Genomic DNA, 9,236 nt, shown 5'->3' on the forward strand with positions numbered 1-9,236 from the left:
TACCCCTAATTTTTAATCAATAAAATGAGATATTTTCATCTCTCCTCTCTCTTGTTTCAAAACTAGATCCAAAAAGTAAGCTAAACTGACCCAAAAATGGTCAAAAATTGACCAAACTGATCTGGAAAATTCTAGAATCAGTTTGCTTGGTTAGAGGCTCACTTTTCCTATAAATAGAAGCCTCCCCCTTTGTAAAAGCTTAATGGTGTTTATGCACTGTTACTCTACTCCTGCCCTGAGGCATCTACATTGATTTTTTTAATAATTCAATTGTTTTTGGCCTAATCCTCTCCAAAGTGAATTGGTGGCCACTCTTGCTTCAAACAAGAGTAGAACCCTCAATCCCACAAGCTAAAGGAGAGCTTACAAGCTCCATGTAGGCTAATTTTCTTACTTGTTTAACGAAAAATCTATGGTTTTCTTAATTTTTATGTTTTGCAAATGTTGAATTAAATTCAAATGCTATGCCTTTGATAAAAAGGCCACCCCCTTCTCTTCTTTATATTCCAGCCTTTCTTAATCTTAGAAAGATTTAACTAAGGGATTAATTAAACTCTTCTTATTAATTATTCAAGAAATTACTCCATGTACATATTCACTTATGAATATACATGGATATCACTGATATTAAATATTAAAATTGATTTCTATGCATAGAAAGATGCATAATGGAATTTTTTTTAATTACAAAAGTGTTATTCTTATTAAATTTAATTTCTATGCATAGAAAGATGCATAATGGGAATTTTTTTTTACAAAAGTGTTATTCTTATTAAAATTGATTATTATGCATAGAAAGATGCATAAAGGAATTTTTAATTATAAAAGTGTTATTCTCATTAAATTTGATTTTTATGCATAGAAAGATGCATAAAGAAATATTTTTAATTAAAAAAGTGTTATTCTTATTAAAATTAATTTTTATGCATAGAAAGATGCATAAAGGAATTTTATTTATTTATTATAAAAGTGTTATTCTTATTAAAATTGATTTTTATGCATAGAAAGATGCATAAAGGAATTTATTTAATTACAAAAGTGTTATTCTTATTAAATTTAATTTCTATGCATAAAAAGATGCATAATGGAAAATTTTTATTACAAAAGTGTTATTCTTATTAAAATTGATTTTTATGCATAGAAAGATGCATAAAGGAATTTTTTTAATTATAAAGTGTTATTCTCATTAAATTTGATTTTTATGCATAGAAAGATGCATAAAGGAAATTTTTTTATTACAAAAGTGTTATTTTTATTAAAATATTTTTTATACATAAAAAGATGCATAAAGGAGATTTTTTATTACAAAAGTATTATTCTTATTAAAATTGATTTTTAAGCATAGAAAGATGCATAAAGGAATTTTTTTAATTATAAAAGTGTTATTCTTATTAAATTTGATTTTTATGCATAAAAATGTGCATAAAGAAATTTTTTTATTATAAAAGTGTTATTCTTATTAAATTTGATGTTTATGCATAGAAAGATGCATAAAGGAAATTTTTTAATTATAAAAGTGTTATTCTTATTAAATTTGATTTTTATGCCTAGAAAGATGCATTTTATTATAAAAAGTGTTATTCTTATTAAATTTGATTTTTATGCATAGAAAGATGCATTATTTTTTTAAAATATCAAAATTAAATTTCTCTTAAATTCTATGAGTATTTGATAAATGAATAATTAAATACTCTAAGAGAGAAATTTCTATCGTTTTATATTCACACTATTTGTAAAAAGAAAATTTAGAAAATCTATCGAGATCGAAATATTCAGATAAATGATTAATTTATTCCTCATTGGAATTCGTAACTAATTTAGAAATCAGTTAAGTGTATATTCAAAGAAAGAAATTCGGTAAAATAGTAATTGAATTATTAAACCTTTTCGAGAAAGATAGTTCAGGAAAAATCTTATCCGAGTCGAACCTTGAATCAAACTATGTGACCCAAGACCAAACTCTTTCATCAGTTTCAAGGAAAGAAGATGTGACCAGATTAGAAAAATAGACTCAAAACTCGCGCCAAATCTGAAACTAAGTTTGAGACCCTTCGAATTGATATGTGGATCAAGGTTACAGAATTCAAGGAATTTTGGTATGAAATTTAGAATTCCGATTAAGAAGTTTTGGGGATACTAATTCAAGAAATACTCCTTGTATTCAAAAGAAAATCAAAATAAAAACTTGCATAGAAACCCTGTTTTCTTAAAGGACTGTCTTACGCTAGAATGTCGATGCACGGGCTCGCGGTACCTAGGACACCCATGCGTATGTCGTGAAAGATATGTATGATGGACAAAATGATTATTGTAATCTGTTAACTGGATCTCGTTTGCTGTGACCAGTTAGCTTCAACGGAGAGTCCAGAGTGTTACTGTTTTTTGAGAAACAAGGGTCTGGATGGAATTTTTGAGTTATGACATCTGTAACCAATCACAATGGATTATTTTATATGTTAAAGTTTTAAAGAGGAGTGTGTGCGTATCTGTATTCGAAAGAAAAAGTTAAGAAAGGCATTCAATTATGGGTGGGTGAGTAATTGTCTGGTTCTACCGATTCCAGTGGTTGAGTGGTGGCTAACCCATGGGCCCCGGATGGGGTTAGGCTGGAATCAGTGGAGTTTTAATAATTAAATTGAAATAATAGGAATACGCTTAGAACTCGAGTAATTAAATAAAACCTTGAAGAATTTCTCAAATGATTATATCAACGACTGTGCCTGATTTCGATTAGGAAAAAAGCGTTCATTTCTTCAAATTAAGTCAGTGATAGTTTTCCTTCTATCTGGTTTAATTAGGTGAAGGATAGTTTAGTCTCTTGACTCATTAGAAAATTCGTTAAGAAAATAAAAAAGGTGAAATCATCCCCATTTTTCGGGCAAGGAAAATTTTCTCGGCTTCGGTTTCGGAATGACCAGTAGATTAGTCTCGTGTTCGGACATTCGAGGGTGAGGCCCCGAGTGGGAAACCCTGCCCCACGAGCTACTTCCGCTGACTGCTAGCAACCGAGAATCCGGTGCGCGGAGGGGACAGAGGGGTCTCACAGCTAGTATTAGAGCGCTGTTGAAAACGTACGAAACAGCAGCAGAAATTGCCTAAAATTTTAAAGTAAATCTGGGAAATAATGTTTTCACTTGTTAAGATTATGTTTGAAATGAACTTCATAAATTGAACTGGATTTTTAGATGGATACCCCAAATCTGTCAGCATTCTTGGACTCTCCTAGAGTCAGGATATGATCGCCTTTGCCTTCGAAAATCTCATCAACTCCGCTATAGCCTGAGAAAGCAGAGTGAGACTCGCTCGTCACTTTGAGGATCTATACTTTCCTGATCCAGTAGAGTGACGTCAGCATATGTGGTTCTTTGGAGGGCGAAGTATTCGCGTCAATACCAATCAACGATAGAGACTCAGACAGAATATCTCACTAACCATGATCTTGATAAGGCTAGGAGTTGTTCATTATGTACAACTCTATAATCATTCACCCCGAAATTTTAGAATTTCTTGTCGTATTTTTAGACTTCTTAGCCGCTTTATTCCTAGGAGAAGAATTACAGCACCATTATCAGTGAGATGAATCGTGTATATCATAGCATGTCTCCATCGCAGTATCGGCTTTTTATGCATACGCGATTGAGGCGGTGACTTTTGGAGTCGAGAGGCTCTATGTATATATCAAAAACTTTTGATAATAAATGATGTTTTGCAAAAGATTCTAAATTATTTTCATGGTTGTGAATATTGGTTAATAAAATTATCAGAGTGAATCTTGTTTTCAAGAATTATGATAGAATATTTATTTGTTTAAGAAATAAATCTCAAAAATTAAATAGTCATAAATCTGATGACAAAGTTAAGTTGACAAAAATATCGTTTTGTCAAAATCATGAGGCGCGCGGCCCATGGTAGGCAGCCGGATCCTCTTACCAATGATGAAGAGTTAGATCAGGACGTTCATAAAGCCCTGCACCGATCCCAACCTCGTCCCTTCAAGGGTGAAGGGGAATAGTTAGGAGAAGTAGTGGAAAAATGGATCGAGGCAATGGAAGAGTATTTTGATGTAACCGGTTATAACGAGAAGAGCAAGATGGCTCTCGCCAGTTGAAAATTGTGGAAACGACCAAGGTCGCATCACGGAGGAACCATTGCAAGACAAACCGTCTCGATCGAAATACCTAGACTTGGTCAGATCTTAAAGCTTACCTCAGGAAGAGGTTCTGTCCTCTGGGCTTCCTGAAAACCAAAATGAATGAGTTCTTGATAGCCACATCCTAAACTTTTCAAAAAGCTTAACCTTATCCTTTAGCATATATACCCACATCATCCCTATTGTAGTCATCATAATCAATAATGTGAAGTAAGAAGAACCACCGAGAACTATGATTGGCATCTTTCCACAAAGGTCTACATGGACAAAATAAAGTGAATACTTTGCTCTATATCTATCTTCTTGTAAAAGTGAATGTCGAAGTTTCTTGCCCTTTATATAATCTTCACATGAATCTACCATCTTTCTAAAAATTGGTAAGTGAGCCACAATCCCACTTCTTTCAAGAATGCATAGCTCTGATGCACAAATCTCTCATGCTATAACTTACTTGTCCACATTATCTTGAGTAGAAAAAGCTAATTTGGGAGTACTTATTAGTGGTAGTAGGGCAACAACCAAAGTTTAATATACTAATGTTATCATGCTCACTCCAGAATGAACAAAGTGCAAGTTGCTTAAAGAAGAACAATGATTTTATCATGGTAATGCTATCATATGGGTACTAAAGGTTAAGGATTTCCCCCGAGGAATTAAGCAAGGAAAAGTCATAAAAAGGAGGTAAGAAAAAGTTTTACATGCCATAATGAGGAGGAACCCTAAATGATATTAAGGTAAATCCAAGAGATTTCCTTAAACAAGAGTCACATCAAGCAAAACAAGGTTCAATGTAGTAGGTGAAGCCTACAACCACAACTCTTAGTTCATTAAACACATCAAAGAAGAGACACAGTGCATGTTTAGATTTCCAAAGGAAATAAAAAACTAGACACAATGCATGGCTTGGATTTCCAAAGGCAATGAAAGATTGGAGACATGCATGGCTTGCAACATGCACTACAACATATTGGCCATATACCAAGGCTAATCACCCGACGGTTTGGGTAGATAGTTTTTTGGGGATGAATTTTTTGGTGAAAGTTATGGGGCTCGGCATTAGGGTCGGTATCAGAGTCAGTAATAGGGGTCAATATTAGGGTCCATATTGGGGCTCGGTATTAGAGTCGATAATAGCCTCGGTGGTATAAGAGTCGATATTAGAGTCGAAATTAGGCCTGGTATTAGAGTCGATATTAGAGTCGAAATTAGGCCTGGTATTAGAGTCGATATCTAGAGAAAAATTCAATTTTTTTTTTTGCATGTGAAAAAGTAGAATATAAGCTTGAAACTATAAAATTAATTGAGAATTACATTATTTAATCCTCTGGTTCTTCTTGTGCCAAGTCTGAATGTGCAAAAATATCTATATAGATCAGCTTTCCACTTAATGACATTTCTTCATCAATGAATTCATGATTATTATCTGATTCATAGTCAACTTCAATTGGGGTTCCATGTATTGGAATTTCATCCACTTCATTACCTTGTTCATTCTCAGCTTGTACAAGCCGCACTGCATCATTATGATCAAGTACGTCATTAGGATGCATAACTTTGACATCCTCGTCTGAATCGTTCTCTTCATTTTCGACATTGATCATTGATAGTGTCGTACTTATTGTCAAAGTATCCATAGGGCCATGTATAAGCTCTTTGTCATCATAAATTTGCTTGGAACAAGGAGCAACAATGTATGTAAGAATAACTAATTAATTATCATAAATATAACATCATTTATATATACTTGTTTACAATGTTGTGGAAGAACGAATGTCTCACGTAGATCAAATTTTTTGTGGAGTCAACTTCAATGAAACCTGATCTATCTCCACCGATAGTTGCCCCTTGTTCTTCCATGATCACTTTAAACCATTGCACGTCAAAGATGAACATGTAAAAGGTTGATCGAAAATATATTTTAAGAATATATTGAATCAAGCCAGAATATTCTATATCTGATATACAGATGTTTGTGTCACTTGCACTTGTTCGGCTTTGTTGCTCAAACTTTGCCATCACTCCACAGTCAAATGTTGTATGATTTTTGTCTATCCGCTCCACTCGGAAATGCCATCCATATGACCATAATGCTCCAAATGAAAAATACCACAAAGTAACACACACCAACATGAGATAATAATCATCTTTATTTTTGCAAATAAAGAATATAGTAATTATTTGCATGAAAGAGCCATACATTAAATACAAGTAATGTAGTAATGATCATTAATCATACACCTTTTCACTACAACCTCTAGAGAACTCCCATTTGATGTCAGAGACTCTTTGACCCTCTTCTCGAGCCTTTGTTAAAGCATTGTCTAGCCATCTTAGGCTCATGAAAGGAGGAAAATTCTCCAATTCCTCAGGGTACCTGATGTTTCATTGTCTATTTTGTCTCCTAAAGGCTTGTCGTGCATTTCTGCATTCCACCTTCACATCTTCATACTTTTGAAGACACTTTTCCATGACAGGATGATTCAACATGCAAAAACTTGTTGACCTTCTCTGCTAATGTTAAATTCATTCTTAGGTCCTTTCCTTTACCTTGAGGGACCTCACCAACTATCTTCTCATTGTACTTATTTCTCCACATTAGAGGCATATCCTCGTCCTTTCTACCGAGGAAGTCATAAATGTACACTAGTGACTCTTGTATTAGACACCCCTCAGTTTGTCGCATAAAACCTTTGAGATTTTTGATGAATCTTTCCAAGAAAAACATCCAACGGCTATGTACAGTACGTGCTATAGATACTTCATCCACCACATGTACTAGTAGATGGACTTGGATTGTTAGGATGCTTGTCGGAAAGTACTTCTCAAGAAGACAAACTTATTCAATTAAGTTAAGCTTGGCTTATTCGATGGAAGAAATGTGAATCTCCTTCTGTGAAATCCATCGAGGGATGACAACTTGTATATGGTTGACGGAGGAGGTTAGGAGTCGAGCAATCACGACTCACCACCAGTTAAACAAACTACAAGCAACAAATTGTTGTGTAATAATTTTTTCACAATCTCACATAAGAAAGTTATAGTAATCAAATATGTAGAATATCATCAAATAATTAGAATTTACTTGGGAAAATTTGTGCCAGTCATGTGTTTTTAGACAACTGATCTTGTCGTTCTTTGTAGATACACCACAAAGGCAATGCATGTGTCATGTAGGAGTACGAAATAACCCCCTTCACCCTTTTCTATTCCTTTTTGGTAAGGATCCAAGGGACCTTAGGTAATTCAATCCTTCCATCTCCATGTACTCTTGCCCAATATCTTTCCATGATGTTGGCTTCCCTAAGGTCTTCACATGCAGAGCTACTATCCTTTGCCCCAATGAGATGATCCCATATTAGACTCCCTACATTTTTGAAGATGTGCATGGGATCTAAGAAGTCATTAATCAATAAATCATCCCAATATGGGAGGACGTGAAGAATAGAAAGCCTTTTCATACCAAAAGAAAAATATGTACCCCTATCCTCTAACCATAGTGCTTTCCAATCGCTTGCTTTCATTGGCCTTGGTGGTCGTCCAAGCATCCTTCTCTTAATTCATGATCTAGTTGAAGTAGAAAGATTTTATGTCCTCTTTAAGGCTTTGTGATCTCCTTGCGTTCAACATTGGTATGCAAATAGGACAACCATGATATCCATTAGTCACACAAGCCCTAAGAATCATTGAGAAAAATTTGATTAGAACATACATTTGTATTAAGAAAACATATATTTCTATTAAAAAAACGTACATTACTTGAGCACTCTCCATAGCCATGAAAGTCATGCATTGTCCGCATTAAAATTCCCCGATGTGTATTTCGAGGCTTGCTCATGTCATAAATGGGGATTCCATCCCATAAAACTTGAAGCTCATCCACAAGTGGTCGTAAGAGAATATCCATATTCTTAGCCTTGTACTTGCAAGAGACCAACAAGGCCATAGAAGATGTCCTTTTTTGATTGATAGCCAAGGAGGAGTATTATAATTTACCAAAACTACTCGCCATGTACTTGAAGATGTAGAGCGCAACCCAAATGGATTCACTCCATCCATAGCAAGAACCAAATGCAAATTACGTGGTTCTCTCTTAAATTCCTGCCAATCGATCCTCTATATGATTCCAAGCAGCACAATTAGAAAGGAATGCGTAAATATATACCATCTGTGGAATGATTATTTGAATGCCATGTCATTAGCTCAGAAATAGACTTTCACTTGAACATGTGTTGAATGCAAGGGATTATTGGAAAGTGTCGTAGTGTTTTCATTGGGGTAGTGACTCCTTGTAGATCTTGTCGGTAGTACCTATATGAACCACACTTCCAGGACACTTATCTAGTTTTTCATATTCATTTCAAAACAAGATGCAATCATTCGGACATGGATGCAATCATTCGGACATGGATGCAAATGTAGTCCATTCCTAAGCTCTGTAAGATTTTTATAGCCTCGTCTCTTGAAGATCGAATCTTATTTCTCTCTAGTAAAGTAGTCTCCTTTAATAGCCTACAAAGACATTGTACATCATGGTAAGAACACAGCATTGTTTCAAATTACTTAGATAGGAGTACGAAATACATACCTGAACAATTCAGTAACACTTTTATCACTCCACCCATAAATGGATTGTAGATTCAATAATGCAAGGTAGGTTTTAAGCTTTGATATTCGGGATCCATCATACAATGGAGTTCCAGCCTCTACTTTCAAAGCTTCTTCAATTGGGTCAGGTCGTCCACCATGGTCTTCAAATAGAGCGTCGATCATTTTGTCCATTTCTGGTGCATTATGTGCATATTGCGGTCCTTCTTCTATGTTGGCATCTGTGTCAATTTCCTCGTTATCTTGTTGATATAATATGTCAACATATTCATCAAGATGGGATATATTTGTAGATGGTATTGTTCTAGTGCGCCTTCGAGTTGTAGGCTGTAAGATGTTATACTCCATATCATTACCAGAGTCCTATAAAAGTAAAACTGAGTCTTAAGCACACACACACATAGTATAACATGACACACACACACACACACACACACACACACACACACACACACACACATGCATAAACATACATAAACAC

This window comes from Cibotium barometz, chromosome 29, assembly GCF_041138505.1.
Source record: "Cibotium barometz isolate CiBa-2024 chromosome 29, ASM4113850v1, whole genome shotgun sequence".
Classification (NCBI taxonomy): Eukaryota; Viridiplantae; Streptophyta; class Polypodiopsida; order Cyatheales; family Cibotiaceae; genus Cibotium; species Cibotium barometz.